A 17,706-nucleotide genomic window follows, 5' to 3' on the forward strand; every position below is an offset into this window, starting at 1 on the left:
TGTTTTATGTATCCTGGGCCAAAAAATTGATTGGAGAGAACATCTCGTCCCCACTAACTCCACTGGCTAGTGGTCTTGGCATTGTGTAGACATAGCCTGAATATTAAGAATGTGAGTCTAGTGTCAAACGGTCAGATCACACAATGTTAGACTGGAAGGAACCTCCAGAGATGCTTTTCATACATTCCCTTCATGTCACAGGTGAGGAAACTAAGGAACAGTCAGGTTAAAAGATTTGCTTTAGGACACGCAGCACAATCGTTAACTATTGTTTTAGAAAGGAGGTCAACGCGGGCACATCTTCACCCACAGCATTTTTAACATTTTCTGTAGCTATTTCAGAATCCAGATGCCCACTGAATGCCATTGCATACTTTCTAAAAGTAGACAAGAATTTGAGAAACACCCCGTGGTGCAATTGTTCATTGCTTAAACTTGCTGCTGACTCATTTGCCCTTCACCACTTCTTTACCAACATCAGTGGTGGCATCCGTACTTGTACTTACTGGCTGTTTTCTCTAGCTTGTTCTAGCCACCCTGGCTGAGCTGGGAAACAGGATATAGTGACGTCACCTCTGCACGTCCTCATTGGCTGGTGGGCGGGGTTCCACTGTGAGGTCCTGATGGGATGCGCTGGGCTTATGGGGAAGCCTCCGGTCCTCCAGGCTGAGTAAGCCACCTGTTGTCCAGAGGGCAGGCTGTTCAAAGCAGACAGAAATCTGTTGAGCAAGGTCACTGAGGTTTTCAGGTTTTATCTTTTTGATAAAAAACAAATGTCCCCTCCAAACAAATTCTTATGGACCATGCTTAAGGTGTTGGGTGGGTGGGTGGGGGCTCCTTGGATCAGGACCCTCCACACATCCACCTAGCTGTGAATTGTACAAAGTGAATTTGCATTCACTTCAGGTCCCTGCCTCTTGAAATGCCTTTTTTTTGGAGACAAGCAGTTTGGTGGTGGTCCCTTTAATCATCCCTCACCCCCACCCTCTTCTCAAGTCAATTTCAGAGGTTCTGAAGGCTCCCTGGTTCAGGGCCTGTGGGAAGACTAGTTCTGTCTGGCCCTGGGGCTGAAGCACAGGGTCAGTGGCCAAGATCTAGGCTTTTCACTGTCACTGCCCAGTCTAGGATTTTGGCAGCTCTCCTATCCCCACAGGCCCAGATGCAGCAGCAGCCTTTGGCATGGACAGAGAACACTTAGGCTGGGGGCCAAAAGTCAGCCCTTTACCCCAGATGAACACATGGAGTGCCCCTTCCCCACACAACACACCTCTCTCCCTCTCCCCTGGGCTTACATGGCTTAGAGAAGTGGTAGGGAAGCAGGTAAGATGGAACCATAGGGTGACTTCTTGGGATGACCCTCCCCTTGACCCACAACAAATTAAGAGGGATATCCACCTCTTTTCTGGGGTTGATGCATTGTTGAGAAGACATTAAGGTCTGGCTCTTCCCAGTTTCTTTTCCTTCTTGCCTTTGATACAAAGCTACAAAAATGACACACACATACTCCACCCCATAATATTCAGGCCGGTTGTCCCTTCTTGCTGTTAGGTTCAGATTCTGGAAAATCCTAGTGGGAGAATTCGTGACAGAAGAATTTAAGACTTTAAGGGAGGGCTGGGGATACGGCTTAGTTGGTTGAGTGCTTGCCTCGCATGCACAAGGCCCTGGCTTCAATCCCCAGCCCCACCAAAAAAAAAAAAAAAAAAAAGACTTTAAGGGAAAATAGAAACAGGAGAACAAAAGCCAGGAATGATATAATCCTTGAAATTGATTTTGCATTCAGGAAATAATACTGTCCAAGAGCATACTGAATAAATAGCATTTTAGGAGGTATCATGTGGCACTAGTAGAAGTGGGTACTGGTTTAGATATGCTAGTGAGCAAATTGGACACATGTCAATAACGAGGAATGTACTATCCCTATGGCCCAATAACCCACTTATGTTTGTGGGGTCTTCTCTGGGGAAACATGTACAAGGTTGTTCACTATAGAATCATTTGAGATTGACAACTCATAAATGACTTTATCCTCATCCATTTTTTGTTACTTTATTTTTTAAAAATTGCCTTGGCTGGGCACTGTGGCTCATGCTGTAATCTCAGTTCCTCAGGAAGTCGAGGCAGGAGGATTGAATGTCCAAGGCCAGCCTGAGCAACTTAGCAAGAGCCTGTCTCAAAATAAAAAATAAAAAGGCCTGGAGATGTAGCCCAGTGGTAGAGCACACCTGGGTCTAATCCCCAGTGATGATGACGATGATGATGATGATGATGATGATGATGATGATATACCAGGACTGGTACAAAGAATAGAGGTTTGTTTAGCTCACAGTTCTGCTTGGCACCTGGTGAGTGTCTTCTTGCTGCATCATAACATGCAGAGTGCAGCACATGGTGAAACAGAGAAAGCTAGCCAGAGAGTTCACCTTATAACAAAGCCATTCCTGTGATAACCCATAAATCCATAGGTTTAATCCATTCATAGGGCAGAGTCCTTTGACCTAATCACCTCTTAAAGGGCCCACCTCCCAACATCACCACAATAGCCATTAAATTTCAACCTGAGTTTCAGGGAGGACAAACCATAGCAAAATTAAATATCTATCATTGGGTGAGTGGATGAATTGTGGTTCCCTTTAAACAGTCTGTTATTTAGGTGTCACAATGAATGTGCTAGAATTCTACCAGCAACATGGAAAGAGCTTGGAAACACAAGGTTAGATAAAAATAAGCAAGTTCCAGAATGATAGGGTCAGTGTGACACCACTTATGTAAATTAAAAAGCACTCAAAGAATTGCTAGGTATAATTATGAGAAATTGGGTTGGAACACATGCATGCGAAAAATACTCACCAATTTGAGGATAGTTGCTGCATATTTAGAGAAAAGAAAGGGGACACAAAGGGAATTTTTAACTGTATCTTCAAGTCTTATTTCTTTAAAAAATCTGACATAAGTGTGACAAAATGTTAGCTTTTGCCATCTCTTTTTTGGTGGGGACAAGATTATTGTCATATTTCTCCTTGTATTTTGCTGTATGTTTAAGTATTTCAAAATTGGAAAAGGGAAAGAAAATCTCAGTGGCATTTTGCACACATTTGCATGAGTAATAATGGGTAAGGTACTGTGACTTCCCATTTTCACTTTTTCTAGGAAAGAAACAGGATATCCTTTCCCTGTATCTCCAATGCAATGCTTTTAATGTGTTTTTCTTTGTAGCAGAAATATGCATCCAAAGGGGTATTTTTTCGGCCAATTATTCCATGCCCTTTGGATTCTGTGACACTTTCTCCTTCATGTGGATATGTGGGAAAATGAGAACAAGGTGAAGTATCCTGATCCAATCTACTCTGCAGCAGCTGGAGGTTCACCTTTCCATTGACAACCCATAGGTTCCTTTTTTCTCATGATCCCACCAGAGCTGACCTATGGGAATGGTAGTTCTCATATTTGATTATGCATCAGAATCACCTGGAAATATTATTAAAATGCAGGCTGCTGGACTCCACCTTCAGAATTTCTGATTCAGTAGGTCTGAATGGGGCCCAGCAGTATGCAGAAAGCAGTTTAACGGGGCTCTCTGAAAAGAAAAACAAGCACTGATTTGAAGTGTTTGCCAATTTCCACAGTGTAAATACTGCCACCATGGCTGATGTCAAGCCCCCGAAATGTGACTGTCACTAAATGTGGCATTGGGGAGGGAGTGTGCTCAATCGGTTCTCCCAAGGGAATGCAAGCCATTTCCTGCCCTCCCTGGGCACAGAGACTTGAAGATTTGTGTTTCTAATAAGATTTCAGGTACTGCTGGGCTGTAGATCTCTCACAGTGGTTCACACTTCAAAAACCACTGCTCTAGAAGGCAGAGCACAATAGTGTGGGATTTGGGAAGAGATCCTTGGATTGTGTAAATAACTCTGCAAACTTGACCTTAAAAATCCCATTTTCTTAAAAGAAATCCAGGGCCAGGTGCAGTGGTACATGCCTGTAATCCCCAGAAACTCAGGAGGCTGAGGCAGGAGGTTTATAAGTTCAAGACCAGCTTAGGCAATTTAGTGAAAAAGGGGTTGCGCATGTAGCTCAGTGGTACAGCAGCCCTGGGTTCAATCACAGTACTGTAAAGAATAAGTAAGTATGGGGCTGGGGATGTGGCTCAGCAGTAGCGCGCAAGCCTGGCATGCGTGCGGCCCAGGTTCAATCCTCAGCACCACATACAAACAAAGATGTTGTGCCCGCGGATAACTAAAAAATAAAATATTAAAAAAAAAAGAAAAAGTAAGCAAATAAAAGGGAAAAAGAAAAGAAAAAGGATCCCGGAAGCAGATTTCCTGCTCTAAAAGCAAAAGACATATGTCATGGGGCTGGGCCCAGATTACCCTGTAGATGAAACAAGCCCAGATTCTACCCCAAGCTGGTGCACTGGCCTGGGGGTTCTGCCCCTAATTTAACTACCTTCTGACCGTAGCAATCCAAGCAGCACAGGCCAACAGATGGGTGCACCCTAACCTCTAGAGGCTCTGGAAGGGAGAAACCATGTCTGAGAATGCTTCTGGCCAAACAAGTCTAGGTCCTCAGAAAGAAGGAAAAGGAAGGAAATGGGAAATGAGAGTGAGAGAAGGAAAGGATAGATGTGGAGGTGGAAGGAGGAATCCAGAACAGAGATGCTAATGTGGGGTCATCAACTGCCAGGGATTTGGAGTACACCCCAGATTAGGCAGAAATGAAAGCACCAAATGCAGTTATCCATTCCCCTTCAGCTGACATGCCAGCTTCATGCCAGGGGTTCTTTGATTTTTCACTTCCTACTGTCACTTCCCCCGGGCCCATACTGGGCCAGGCCACCTCTGGGAAGAACAAAGAAGCCCTGCAGGCATCCCATGGATAGGTGGGATGAACTCCCGGAGCACTGCCCCAGGCTGTTGGTTGCAGGATCACACTTCATTAGGATTATGTGTTGCAGTGGCTCCAGGAGCATTTGGCACCTCTAGTGCAGCTGGACTTTCGGGAAGCCACAGCTCTTCACTGCTGGCAATTTCTCTGACTCCTTCCTCCTAGGGCCCAGGATTCCATCTCAGCCTGCCTCCCCCAGGTGCCAGGCCTCCCCATGCCCTCTGTGGCTCCTACCCTCAAGGACAGTGGCTGGGGCCCCAGTCCTCACCTGCCTGTTTGGAGTAGGAGGGGGTGTGGAAGGGGAGGTGGTGGCTGACAGAACATAAAGGCTGGAAGAAGCACATTTCTCTTGTTTTACAGATGCAGAAACTGAGGCCCAAAGAAGGACGGATGCAAGGCCACTCCATCAGCACGGGCCAGCCTGGATCAGATCCCAGCTCTTGGTCTCCTGGGAGAGCAGATGCATTGCCCAGGTGCTGCTGCTGTCTCCTTGAATTGGTGAGAGAGGGGAACATCAGGCGCCTGGAGAGACTTCCCTTTTTGCCTCGCTGCTTCCCTTTATTTCTTGACTTTCCTTCCCCCATTCTTTGCCACCTTCTTCCTCCCTCTCCAAGGCCCTGATGACGCACAGGCCGGGACAGTCCCTCCCAATCTAGGTCTGTGCCAGTAGGGCCCTCCCTGGCAGCTGTACACTCTCTGTCCTTACCTCTTGCTCCCAGGGCCAAGGAACAGGCGTGATGAACAGCTCCCTCCATCTTCTTCAAGTCTCTCCTGCTTAGGTGGGCTCTCCCCTGTTTCCTGAGGACTGGTGGCCACCTTTCCCACAGTGCCCACAGTCCTGGAAACACCCGTGTTGGCTCTCAGCACACCCCTGTCTGTTTAGGTAGGTAAGGTAAGGGGCAAACAGCCATGGCTGATTTAATTGAAAAACTCATTGCCAAACACACACACACACACACACACACACACACACACACACACACACACAGAGCTGTGTACAGGGGGCCAAGCTAATCCCTTCCTCAGGGATGATAGCTGCTAGATCCAGAGTTGGGGGCTCTCTTTTCTATGATAGGGGTCATTCATTGTCCTGAATCCTCTCATTACGAGGTCTCAAACCTGGTAAGGTAGGCATTATTACCTCTGGATTGTAGATGAAGACACTGAAGCACAGAGAGGATAAAGGACTTTCCTGAGGTCACACAGATAAGATAGGGAAAATCTGAGATTTGACTTCAGGTTCTTTGCATGAACACTGGAAACAGAAGCCTTTTTTGTATAATGCCTCCTGGTGGGAACAGATGCCCAAGGGTGACAGGGTTGCAACTCAAGAGGCTCAATGAAAGGCTGAAGGTAGTCAGATGCCCAGAATGTGGCCCCTGAAACCCACTTTGAAAGGTGACCAGATCCAGGAGAGCAGTGGGCTGCAGGCATCCTTGCTGAGACCCAGCTCCCCTGTAGCATCTTTTCAAACCCATCACCTCTCCCTCTCCCTTGTCTTCTCTTCTACCAGCTCTCAGGCCATCAGCCCTTCTGGACTGCTCTGCACAGAACTCAGCTCTGCTGGGAAAGATCCTTGGCATCCACAACAGCACAGGCAGGCTACACTTGCTGAGTGACCTTACACATAATGGAGGGTGTGGGGTGCACTACCCAATATGACCGCATGATGCCACCCTTGAGCTACATAGCCGTTCCCACCTGCTTGCAGGGGGCAGGTGACCTAGCAAGACCTGCTTTGCAGGGGGTGAGATGGAAGGTCAAGACAGCATCAGGGGCAAGAGCTCCAGAGGTGAAGGACAAGAGTCATCCTCACAGCATCACCTGCTGTCATCCTCTCTTCTCCCACTGCTTGTCTCCAGGTTGGGGCTGTTTGCCTCACATACCTACAGTTATTGTTTCTGGCCCATAAACCCAGCCCTTTCTGAACCTCCACAGCAAACCCCCAGCCCCATTCAGGATCCCTCTGCACTCTGGAACTCAGTGTGGCACGCTCTGATTAAACATGTTGCCTTAAAATGGCCTCCAATGGCTTCCGCATGGGGAAGGAACCTTCCAGGTGCCTTATTTCTTGAGATCTGTGGCTCTATGACAGGAGAGGCCTGACATTGTGCCTTACACCATGGGATGCATCCCCCAGGGCTGAAGGGGAGGGATCCAGACAAGCAGGAGCACTGGAGCCCAGCCTTCTCCTGGCCAGAGAGCATCAAGGTGCTGAGCACCTCTCTCAGTAGTGGAGAATGAGATGGCTGCCTGCGTGGCCATCTCTGATCCACTGTGGCCTCATTGCAGCTGCAGAGACCATCCCCCAGCCACCTGCATTGTCAGAACAAAAGGAAACCCACAGATACCTGCAAATGTCATAACTCTTCAAATCTCTCTGTAGTATATAACCTCCTTCCCTCCTTTATCCCAACACAATTCTCACCTAAAGGGGAAGTTTCCTTGGACCTTCACCTAACTTACATATGACCCCTGCCCTCTACTCTCCCTCATCCCTTGAGGGCTTTCTGTAAGGATGGTGACTCAGACCTTCCCCAGGCCTGTCCCTTCTCTCATCTTCTCCAAAGCACACAATCCCTCCAACACACACACACACACGAAAGGACTCTGTATCCGAGGAGAGCCTCAGTACCAATTCCACTTAACCTCAGCATCAAGGATTTTATCTGAAGGACTTGGGAGTGGTTCACAGGGTAAGGGGGCAGATACAAGTCCAGGCCAGGGAAGGACAGATGCAGTCTTTGCAGTGATCTAGAGAGCAGAAGCTCATAATCTTGTCTCACAGCTGCTAGGATCAATTGGCGCCAATCATTTCATTTCCAATCTTGTGTCCCTCTTCATAGGATTCCAATTCCCCAGGCTTTTGTTGGGTCTACTCAGTGGGCAAGGAGGACAGAACATTCTAAATGACAGGAGTGCCCACTGTGTGGGAGGGGTCAATTCCCCAGAGGTGCTCAGAGGCAGGTTGTGTGCAGAGAGATAGCAGAATGGGGGAGAGCCAGGCCACCAACATCCATCAAGCAGTTGTCCCTGCCCTTTAATGGGGCCATTCCTTTTTTTCTTACCTTGTAGTCACCCACTGCACACTGCCCACTAGGAAAAGATCAAGAGTGTGGCGTAACTCTGGGGCACAGAGAGCCTCAGCACTTGACCAAAAGTCACTCAGTAACTCAGGGACAGCCAGTTCCACTAGTTCTTAGGTTTGTTGTGTGACTCACCTGGAGCCCTCGGGGGATCTCTCTTGTGGACAAGGCCTCGCGTAGATACTTTTTGGGGTAAGGGCTTCCTGACTACTGTTGAGAGGAACAGCAAGCCCAGACCGCAAAAAGATCCAAAGGAGACAGCAGCTGGGCAGTGACAGGAGGGGAGGGTACGGTCCCCCAGGGCTCAGCTTATACTCACAGACCAGGTGAGTGAGGCATAGCCAGGGCCTGGGGAGAGAAGGGAGAGAGATGAGGGTGAACCAGCAAGCAGGTGGGCATCAAGAATCCCAGCTGTAATCCTTCCTCCACCACCCAATGACAACTTCATTCTTACCTGGCCAGTTAGTAAAGAGCAGAGCTGTGGCGCCCCCTAGCGTGGGGGCTATTTGGTCTCCCTGAGTCCTCTTCATCTTTAGAGGATATTATGGCCTCCTGTTGTGACTGGTGTTCGGTCAGTGGCCCAAGGGTCTTCAATGCCCTTGGTTCCACAGTGGCAGCATTGGACTTGGGAGAGGTTCACAGGATAAGGGGGACTCTCCAGAGCCTCAAAACACCAAGCATCCCAAGAAGACTCTATCATTGGACGAAACTGCTGAGGAAGATATCTTTAAACTTGCAGGCATGGTCTGCTTTAGTGGACACCACTGCCAGGGTAAAGGCAGAGCTACCAGGCCAGGCCCAGCTCAGTCTGAGTCAACCTCTCCTATTGTTTTCAAGCAGCTGCTCTATAGAAGTGACAGCTGAGTCCCATAGGGGCCTGAAGCTCCCAGGAGGCATGGATGAGGTCAGCAAAGCCGCTTTGGAGTCCCCAAGCCAGTCAGGCAAGTCTTACCTGCTCTATCTGAAGGGCCCTCAGAGGCCACAGCCACTGGACACAGGGAGGCTCTTTCTAGAAGGATCATCACTGCTGGTTTGGAGAGTGGATGGTTTCTGCCTCTGGTCCACCGCTGAGCTCAGGATGGGTTGGTTGGTCTCATGCCTTTCCTGAAAGGGTCAAGGAGGCATCCTAGACCAGCTCAAGAGGGTGGCCTTCTGTTTTCCCCAGATCCCCGACAGCACAGAATCCCCAGGGGGCCTGGAGGGAAGGGAGGAGACTGGGAGGCTTCACTAGGAAGTCATGTTTGAGTCCTCCAGGGAGGATGGGAGGGGATTGGAGACAGGGAGGAGGGGAGAGGATGGAAGTGAAGGCGGGAGGCGAAACCTACTGGGGGAGGAAAGGCTGGTTTGTAGGCAGAGCCAGGAGAAGGAGAAGGTGGGGAAGAACCTTAGTGTTTAGGCAGCCGCGGAGCTGGTGTTTTCTCCAGCAGGCAATGAACAGTCTCGGGAGGTTTTTGATCAGGAAAAAAAAAAATTTGTGAAATTGACTGGAAGAGGGAGAGGCTGCTGTTAGAGAAGAAAATAGAAACTACAACAATTCTGATGAACGGCAATGGGGCGCGGGGCTGACCCAGCAGGATGGAAGGAGGAGACCGGTGCAGGGAATTTATGAGACAGGAATGGATAAGGTACAGTTCATCTGAGAGGCGTGGAAAGGGGTCCGAGTGCTAAGAACAGAGGAGCCATCACGGGAAGAAAGTAAGTGGTTGGATTATATACCGCACGCAGTCCAGCCTAATCATGTGGAAGACCCACGACATACAGGGTTCACTGTCAGCTCTCAAGGTGTAGAACTTGACAATGATAAGCGAAGGGCAAAAGAGACAGGGGGAGGCAAAAATTGAAGCTGGAGGAGGAAGGCAGGAGTGCAGGTCTGATGTGCACGCTGCGCCGTGCACACCTCCACTACGATGGTCTACCTGGCACTGTCCCAGCAGACAAAGTGATGGTCAGCGGGGCGGTGCAGGTAGCTCGGCCTTGGAGGGAGGGACTAGGAGCCACGCCCACACCGGGGTCTGGAAAGGGCGTGGCTTCTGAGGTCGCAGGAACTTGACTCTTGCTCTGAGTAAGACCATCAAATCCTACATCCCGGTGCTGCCAAGGGGTGGGCACTGCGCACAGGTCAAACCCCTGGCATTCAGTCCCAGCTCTGCCCACTGCCTGGGTGACCTTGGTGGTTCACTGTGTATTTCTCAAAAATGGCCAACGTTATACCCTCCCGGCTGCTCCTACTCCAAACCTACAGACCACAGCGGCACCTTCAGAGTCCTCTTCCACATTTTCAACTTCTAATATGTCTCAAGGTCAGACTCCTAAATATCCTTCAAATCTACCCACCCGTCTCCTGCCAGTCCTTTGCTCTGCCTTGCGGAAGACCTCCATGCCTTGTGGACCATGGTGGCCTCCTACTGGGCCTCTCTGCACCCACCCTTGCCCCTGCAATCCAGGACACTTTTTAAAAATGTAAATCTGCTTATGTTCCTCCACCTCAGACATACTTAAGTGGTTTCTTGCCATTCTTAAAAATGAAGTGGTGTTGATCACCTGCCTTTCCCCCCAGGCTTCTCCTGTGTCAATCTTTCCCTCTCTCCTGATGCTCCAGCCTCATTGGCATTCTTCCAGCTCCTTGAACACTCTGAGCTTGCCTGGGGGCCTTTGCCCTTGCTGTCCCCTCTGCCAGGAACACGGTCCCTCCCACTCTACCTAGGTAACTGGAACAGCCTGCAGCAGGGAGCCTAATTACCACTCCCGCTAAGAGACCTTCCCAGAGCACCCAAATTAAATCCTCACCATTAGTCCCTCGCAGAGCACTTAATCTCCTTTTACATATATTTATGTATTGCTGTGATTTCTTTGTCTTTTGTTTAATGTCTGTCTGTCCCACTGGACTGTAAATCCCCGATGGCTTCTAGTCTTGTCTGTCTTGTTAGCTGCTGTATATCTTAGTGTTGATGGAATGAAGGAAGGGAGGAATTAAACATGAAAGGGGGAATGGCATGAAGGGAGGGAGGGAGGAAGGGAGGGAGGGAGGGAGGAAGGGAGGGAGGGAGGGAGGGAGGGAGATAGATGGAGACCATCTCTGGATTCAATTCTAAGATTCAGTTTGGCAGAAGGAGGGTGATTGATCCTTGTCTCCAGGATAAACAGTTTATCCTTCACAACCAGGGGACAGAGGAAGAGCAGGAGAACAGGCCCCATGGTCTAATCTGGGTGCTCTCTGTCCACTGACTTCCTGGTTGTGCTGTGGGGTCAGAAGAGAGGATCAGGCAGAGGGAGGCTGAGAAATATGACTGAGAGAGATAAGATAAAGAAAGTCATTGTGAGTACAGGTCACTGGCCTTCTGACAGGTCCAAGAGGGAAAGGGAGCCAGACCTTGTGACCTAGGCCAAGTGGGCAGAGCTGAATCCAGGCTTGGCCTCATCACAACTCCTGTTCTGGGCCTGGGTCTTGCTCTGAGAGCCATGCTGCTGCCACTCACAAGGGTTGATTCTCACCACGCACAAGTGCCAGTGGGTTTTTCAGGCTGCAATCAGCTGCCCAGACCTCTAAGAGCCGTGTGTTCCTGTTGTAATTGTTACCACCTCAAATGACCCTCCCTACCCAGAAAGCTCTGGGAGATGGGCGCTGCAAATGCGCATCCGAGCTATTTCTTTGTGCTATGATTTGGAGGTGGTTTGTCCCTGCCAAAACTCATGTTGGAATTCAGTTGCCAATGGAGCTGTGATGGGAGGTAGGGCCTCTAAGAAGGATTAAAGTCTTTCTCTTGAGACTGAATTAGGTCTCTTGAAAATGGATTAGTTCTCTGAGAGCTAAAGGGGGTCAGCTTCTCTGTTCCTCCCTGTTTTCTGCACATGCCTACTTTCTCTTTCCACCATGCATGGAATGGCACATGTCCAGAAGGCTAGAAGATGCTGGCACCATACTCTTGGACTTCCAGAACTCTGAGCCAAACTAAACCTCTTTTCTGTGTAAATTACTCAGACTTGGGTATTCTGTTTTAGCAACAGAAACAGATTAAGACATTATATAATAGAACTCCCGTTAAACAGTGGAAAGTTTTATAATGCAATTTTATCACCTGGCATATGACTTATACACCTTTCTTTACTTTAGCTCCATATTTCTTGATTTGTCACCTGCTTGGCAACAAGTTGCCCCTTATAATTTTCCTCCATTATCTTCCTCAGTTCATGTTAAAATAGAAATACTTCTTACTTATGTGTTACTAATTTATAGGCCAGTATTTATATTCTTTTTATCAGCTCTATAATAATATTTTCCAAATCTATTACAAGTTCTTATTGTCTTCATGGTTTCATTAGCCATAAAATGAAACTAAATAGAGTAACAGTTGTTCAATTTAACAACTGAATCTTATTCAGGAAATAATTTAGGTAAAAATAACTACTGTATACTCGGAATGGTGAATGAAGTGAGATATTGCCATTTATAGAATTCCATTCTATTAATAACTGCATAGTTTCCTGGTTTTCTTTCTTATGCTAATGTAAATCCAACCTCCCACTCCCACTCCACCCATCTGAACTTGCTATATTAGGCAATTTGGGCTGTGAGATGGAGGAGAGGATCGAAAGCTGAGAGCTGACACCCTTTACTGGGTTTCTCCAGGGGTCTGACCTTAAGGAAAAAGAACATTTCTCAAGGGTCAAATATTTATTTGTGCAGAGGGAGCCCTCTTCCTCATTTCAAGTGCAGATCAGGACTGATAGCATCTTTTTCTGAACTTGGAGGGACAGGAGGCAACATAAATGGCATAGCTGGTAAGCATATTGCACCCTGCTGTGGCCCTGGGAATTATGCTAATGGATCTTCCTGAAGGGGCCCTGAGAGATGTCCCTGGAGCTCAGAACTGCAGCCAATTAGCTGGGAGCTCTAGCAAGTGCAAAGAGCTGGTTGGAAGGAAGCTGAGGAGAGGAAAATGGGAGCAGAGGGTCAGGGCTGGTTTTCTAGCTCTGTCAGGGAGGTGGCTTGCTCAGTCTCCAGGCCTTGCCTATCACTGAGTGACCTCATCCCAGTCTGGTGAGAAGCCTTCTGGTTATCAACACAGCTTTTTGGACTGTGGTTCCTGACACAGCCGTAGACAGCTGCTGGACAAGAATGTGACAGGACTTAGAGAGCTACTGCTGACCCCCTTCTACACACAGTCAAGGAATAACCTGCTTCCAGGTCTTCTCTATTATTCATGAGCCTGGGTCCCTAGATGCTGCCCCATCCTGGGTGAATAGATAGGAAGTCCTGATTTTGAGTTTGCAAAGGTTACATCCAGGCTTGGGGTCCAAATCACAGGCCCATGTAATGCCCTGAAGAAAAGTCATCCACTGCCCATCTCCTGCCCCGGCCCCTCTGCCATCTCTTCCCTTGGAATCCCCTCTCTAGGTGTCTGTCTTTGTCCTTCTGTCCCCACCTCTGTCTTTCTGCTTATCAAACCTACCTCTAGTGAAAATTTTACTGTTTTCTTTTTAGGGCAATAAATGAAACAACAGAAGGAAAAGGCAGTGAGAAAAGTGAGGGGGAAAGTGTTTTCCACCCAATTCCGACCCCAGAGCTCTAGAAGGGGAGACCAGGCTGCCATGGGAGGGAAACTGGAGGCAGGTGAGGCCAATGGATACCAGCCACGTGCTGGGTGCCACACCGCGGCTGAGGTATGAGGGAAAGAAAAACTAAAATGTGCTGAGAGAAGTCTATTTGGCATTGGGAGTAATTTCGGCCACTGTTCGGGGGCAGAGGAGGCATAAAACTGGAGTTGGGCTTTCACTGCTAGTCACATTAGAGTCACTAGTACCGGACTTGCCCTCCTGACTTGATCAACAAAACACAGGGAGCATATGTTTCCAGACATGGGGTGACAGCACAGGACTCTCGTTGTTGAGAGAAATACATGAAGAGGCTCACAAGTACCTTGGATTTCTACCTAGGGTGCTTTCCAGATGGCAGAGATCGGAACGCAGGTCTGATGAAGTGGCTACAATCTGAGGGCTAGGATAGCTGTTATGGGATAAATTCTGTCCACCCCAAATGGACACATTGAAATTTTAACTCCCAGTAGCTCAAGATGTGACTATATTTGGAAGAAAGGCCTTGAGTTAAAAGCAGGTTCTTAAGATGGTGCTAGTCCAATCTGACTGTGTCCTTAGAAGATTTACAAACACAGAGAAACACCTTGATCTCATACTTCTAGCTTCCAGTAGTGTGAGGAGGAGATTATGGTATCTACAAGGACTCCCAGTGGGTGACTGGCTGAGGGCTAGGTCGCTAAGTACAGGGCAAGATTTAGCAAAGCCTGGTAAAGAGTGGTTTCTGTGGAGTGAGAGGTAAACAGGGTTACCACAGGTCATGCAGGGCCTGGACACAAAAAGTAGTAAGACCTCAGTAAGGACTTAAAGCATTCAAGTGATCCCAGAAAGGACACGCCTTAAGAATAACAACCATGTCCTAGAGTAAGTGCCATACTCGAGAACCAAGTGAAAAAACTACAGCAAAGAATAAATAAATAGTCTACCAGGATTAAAATGATCCACCTATAATATAATGCCTATCAGAATAAAATTCAATATCCTTTAAAGGAAGAAAATGTAAACTAGATTCCCTATAATATATCACCCACAATGTCAAAAATACAATAAAAGAGCTCGGATTGTAGTGAAGTGGCACCCTCTTTCTCTACAGAAAAGCCCTCTTCACCATGGCTGATTTTAGGACTGTCAGCAAAAGAGTCTCTGTGAAAGAGTCCAATGTAGATAAACTTCCTATTTTCGTGTTGCCCTGTTTTACTTGGCCACTGGCCAGGAAGATACCGGCACTCCAGGTGCTGAACACCCCCTTACTAGTTTTCACGAATGTATCCATTATAGTACTTTGAAGAAATGTGGAAACAAGGCCTCTGGCCTTGAGCTGGGCTTCACAGAGATGTCTACATTTTTAAGATAAGTTACAATTGGGCTCCATGGTAACAGCTGGCAGGGGAAGGGAAGAAAGGGGAGAAGAAGCTCTCCCCTTCTCAGGTGTTGTCCTTGAAGAGTTAACTTGCCCAGAACAGTGAAAGAAAAAGCTGCTTTTATGTGAACTTCTGCAGACTGTGAACTTCTGAGCCCCTCCCCTTACATGCTGGGTATAATACTCTGAAACTCCCTGAATTTGGGGTTCAGGGGGATTAATTGATTATAGCAAAAGCTGTGCCCTCTGAACCTGGCTGCAGCCAAATAAAACTGTTTCCTGCTGTCTTCAGTGCCTTGCCTTGTTTGTCCCTACAACAGTAGCTCAGTGATAGAGCACTTACTTGCCTAGCACATATGAGATCCTGGGTTTGTAAAGGTAAAATTTCTAAGCTGATTATAAGCTGCAAAGCCTGAGTTAAAGTGTAAAAGACCGGGCATTGTAAAGTTTCTAAATTGCAAGGCCTGGGCTAAAAAGTAAAAGACTAGGTATTGTTAAAATTCCTCTGCTACCCCCAGAACCTGTAATCCCTGTAGCTGTTAAGACAATACTGGAACTGTCCAGTAAATATTTCCATTGATTCCCTGGTTGTTTAATAGCTAAGGGCTCTGAGTAGCTCGGCACGTAGGCATCCAGGCCCCAAAACCAATCAGTTTAAATGTGTACCCCGCTTAGGAGTGACCAGTCACCTCTGCCCAGACTGTTCCCGCCAATGAATGTACTAATCATGTCTCAGAGTTGTTGTTCAATTTTCCTGCACCTCATGATGATTTGTTCTGATGTATGCAAAGCCACCCCCACCCCCGCCCTCTCCAAAAAGTGTACTTAAGCTCGGCTTGACCTCTGCTCTGGGCTCTGGGTTGCTCTATCTTCCTGAGTGAGCCTGGAACCTCAGCATGCTGAATTAATAAATCCCCTATGCCAATTGCATGAAGTCAGTCTCTTGTGTGGTCTCTTCCTCGAATGCTCCGCCGGACCCTTACAGGTTCAATCCTCAGCACCACATAAAAATAAATAAAATAAAGATACTATGTCCATGTAATACTAACAATATTTTTAAAATAAAGAATAGAATTTAAAATATTTACACCTGAGAAGAAGCAGGAAAATGTGACTTATGATCAATAAAAATAGACTCATAATTGTTGTAAGCCAATAAAACAAGCCCTAAGAAATGAAGTTATTAGAATTGGTTGATAGGACTTTTAAGCAGCTACTGTAAATAGGCAGGAATCTAAAAGAAAAGGATATACACAATGCATGAACAGATGTAGGAATTTAGCAGAAAAAATGAAAACTATAAAAAGATTCAAATGGAAATTCTAGAACTGAACAGTATAAGACCTAAAATTTTAAATTCACTGAATAGCTTAATATATTGGAGAAAAAAAGATAAATAATCTTGAAAATAGGTCATCAGAAATTGTTCAACCTGAAGGCTACACATAAAAATTAATTTTAAAATTGAGCAAGAACTCACTGACCACAGAAAGAAGGTCAATGGTGGCTTAGGGCCAGGGAGTAAGACAGGTCATAAACTGCAAAGGGATGTGAAAGAAATTTTTAGGGAGATGGAATAGTTCTATATCATGATTGTGGTGGAGTTTACATGTCAATATACAATTAACAAACTCATCAAACTATATATCTAAAAAATAAATTTTATTATAAAGTATACCTTCATAAAACAAAAATATTCTAAAAGTTGAAAATTTGGGCGAAAATACAAAGAACCTAGAGTATCCAAAAAAATCTGAAAAAAAGAAAACAAAGTTGGAGAATGCAGATTGTATTGTTCCAGCACTCTAGGGCTTATGGCCCTCTGTGTGGACAGTGTGGTGACCAAGCACCAGGAAGGGAAGTATACCCAGGTTAGGAGAATGAGCCCCTCCTCTCAGGCTCTCACATGGTGGGCCCTCACCAGCTGGACTCCTGTTTTCAGGGATGGCTCCCCATGCCACTCCAGGTAACACAGAGGTCCTTGCAATAGGAAAGTTACATCCTGCCCTTCTCCAACCTCCTCTCCCACTTTCTCAAACTCACCAGACACAGAGACCTTTGCTCTAGATGTTTCCTGTGCCTGGAATGCCATTTGTCCAGATATCTCTGAGTTACTCCCTCACTTCCTTCAATCTTCACTCAAGTTTTACCTTCCCAACAAAGCCTGTGCTGATCCCCTTATCCAACACTGTAAACTGCTCCCTCTCAGGATTCTGCAACCCTGTACTTGGCTCTATGCCTCTGTTTTTTTTTTCTTTTCTTGTAAGTCTCTTTAACCTTCTAATTTATTCTCCAAATTACTTATTTCTTGTTTCTGTTGTCATTGTCTGTGTTCTCTTGCTGGAATGCAAGCTCTGGGAGGGCAGAGGTTTTCAACTAACTTGCTCATCAAAATACCCCAGGAGTATAAAAAGGGTAAACTTCAATAAATATATCCTGAACAATGAGTAAAATTTCTTTTTATGTCTTTTGACTACTGTTTTTCCCCCATGTAAAAAACTAATTTGTAGAAGGCCTTTATATATTAACTCTGCTTAGTCTTTTCTGGTTTAATATGTTGCTATTTTCTTCCAGTTTATGACTTAATTTTTTCACTCTTCTTATGATTCATTTGATGGACAGAAGTTCTTAATTTTAATGTAGTTATTTTGTGCTTTTTTGTGTGTCTTGTTTAGAAAACACTTGTCTGCTCAAGATTATGTTGAGAGCCACAGTTTAGTCAGAATGACGCCTGGCATTTTTGCCAGAAGGAATGGTTGAAAGGTGACCCTGCTCCGGGATTAG

The 17,706-nt window shown here is 46.7% G+C and overlaps 1 long non-coding RNA gene across 4 annotated transcripts in view; it reads right to left on the bottom strand.

Annotated features, from left to right (window-relative positions):
- Positions 1-17,706, bottom strand: part of LOC144375422 (uncharacterized) — a 47,223-nt gene that overhangs the window by 5,555 nt on the left and 23,962 nt on the right. Inside the window, exons 2-6 of one of the 4 annotated variants that reach the window (XR_013435256.1) lie at positions 8,425-9,074; positions 5,153-8,318; positions 2,851-2,867; positions 1,396-2,360; positions 507-698 (exon numbers count right to left, since the gene is read on the bottom strand). This is a non-coding gene — a long non-coding RNA (uncharacterized LOC144375422). Of the gene's footprint in view, positions 1-506; positions 699-1,395; positions 8,319-8,424; positions 9,075-17,706 lie in introns of all 4 variants that reach the window. The other 3 variants (XR_013435254.1, XR_013435255.1, XR_013435253.1) reach the window with 3 other exon arrangements.

Source organism: Ictidomys tridecemlineatus, chromosome 2 (genome assembly GCF_052094955.1).
Source record: "Ictidomys tridecemlineatus isolate mIctTri1 chromosome 2, mIctTri1.hap1, whole genome shotgun sequence".
In the NCBI taxonomy this organism is placed as follows: domain Eukaryota; kingdom Metazoa; phylum Chordata; class Mammalia; order Rodentia; family Sciuridae; genus Ictidomys; species Ictidomys tridecemlineatus.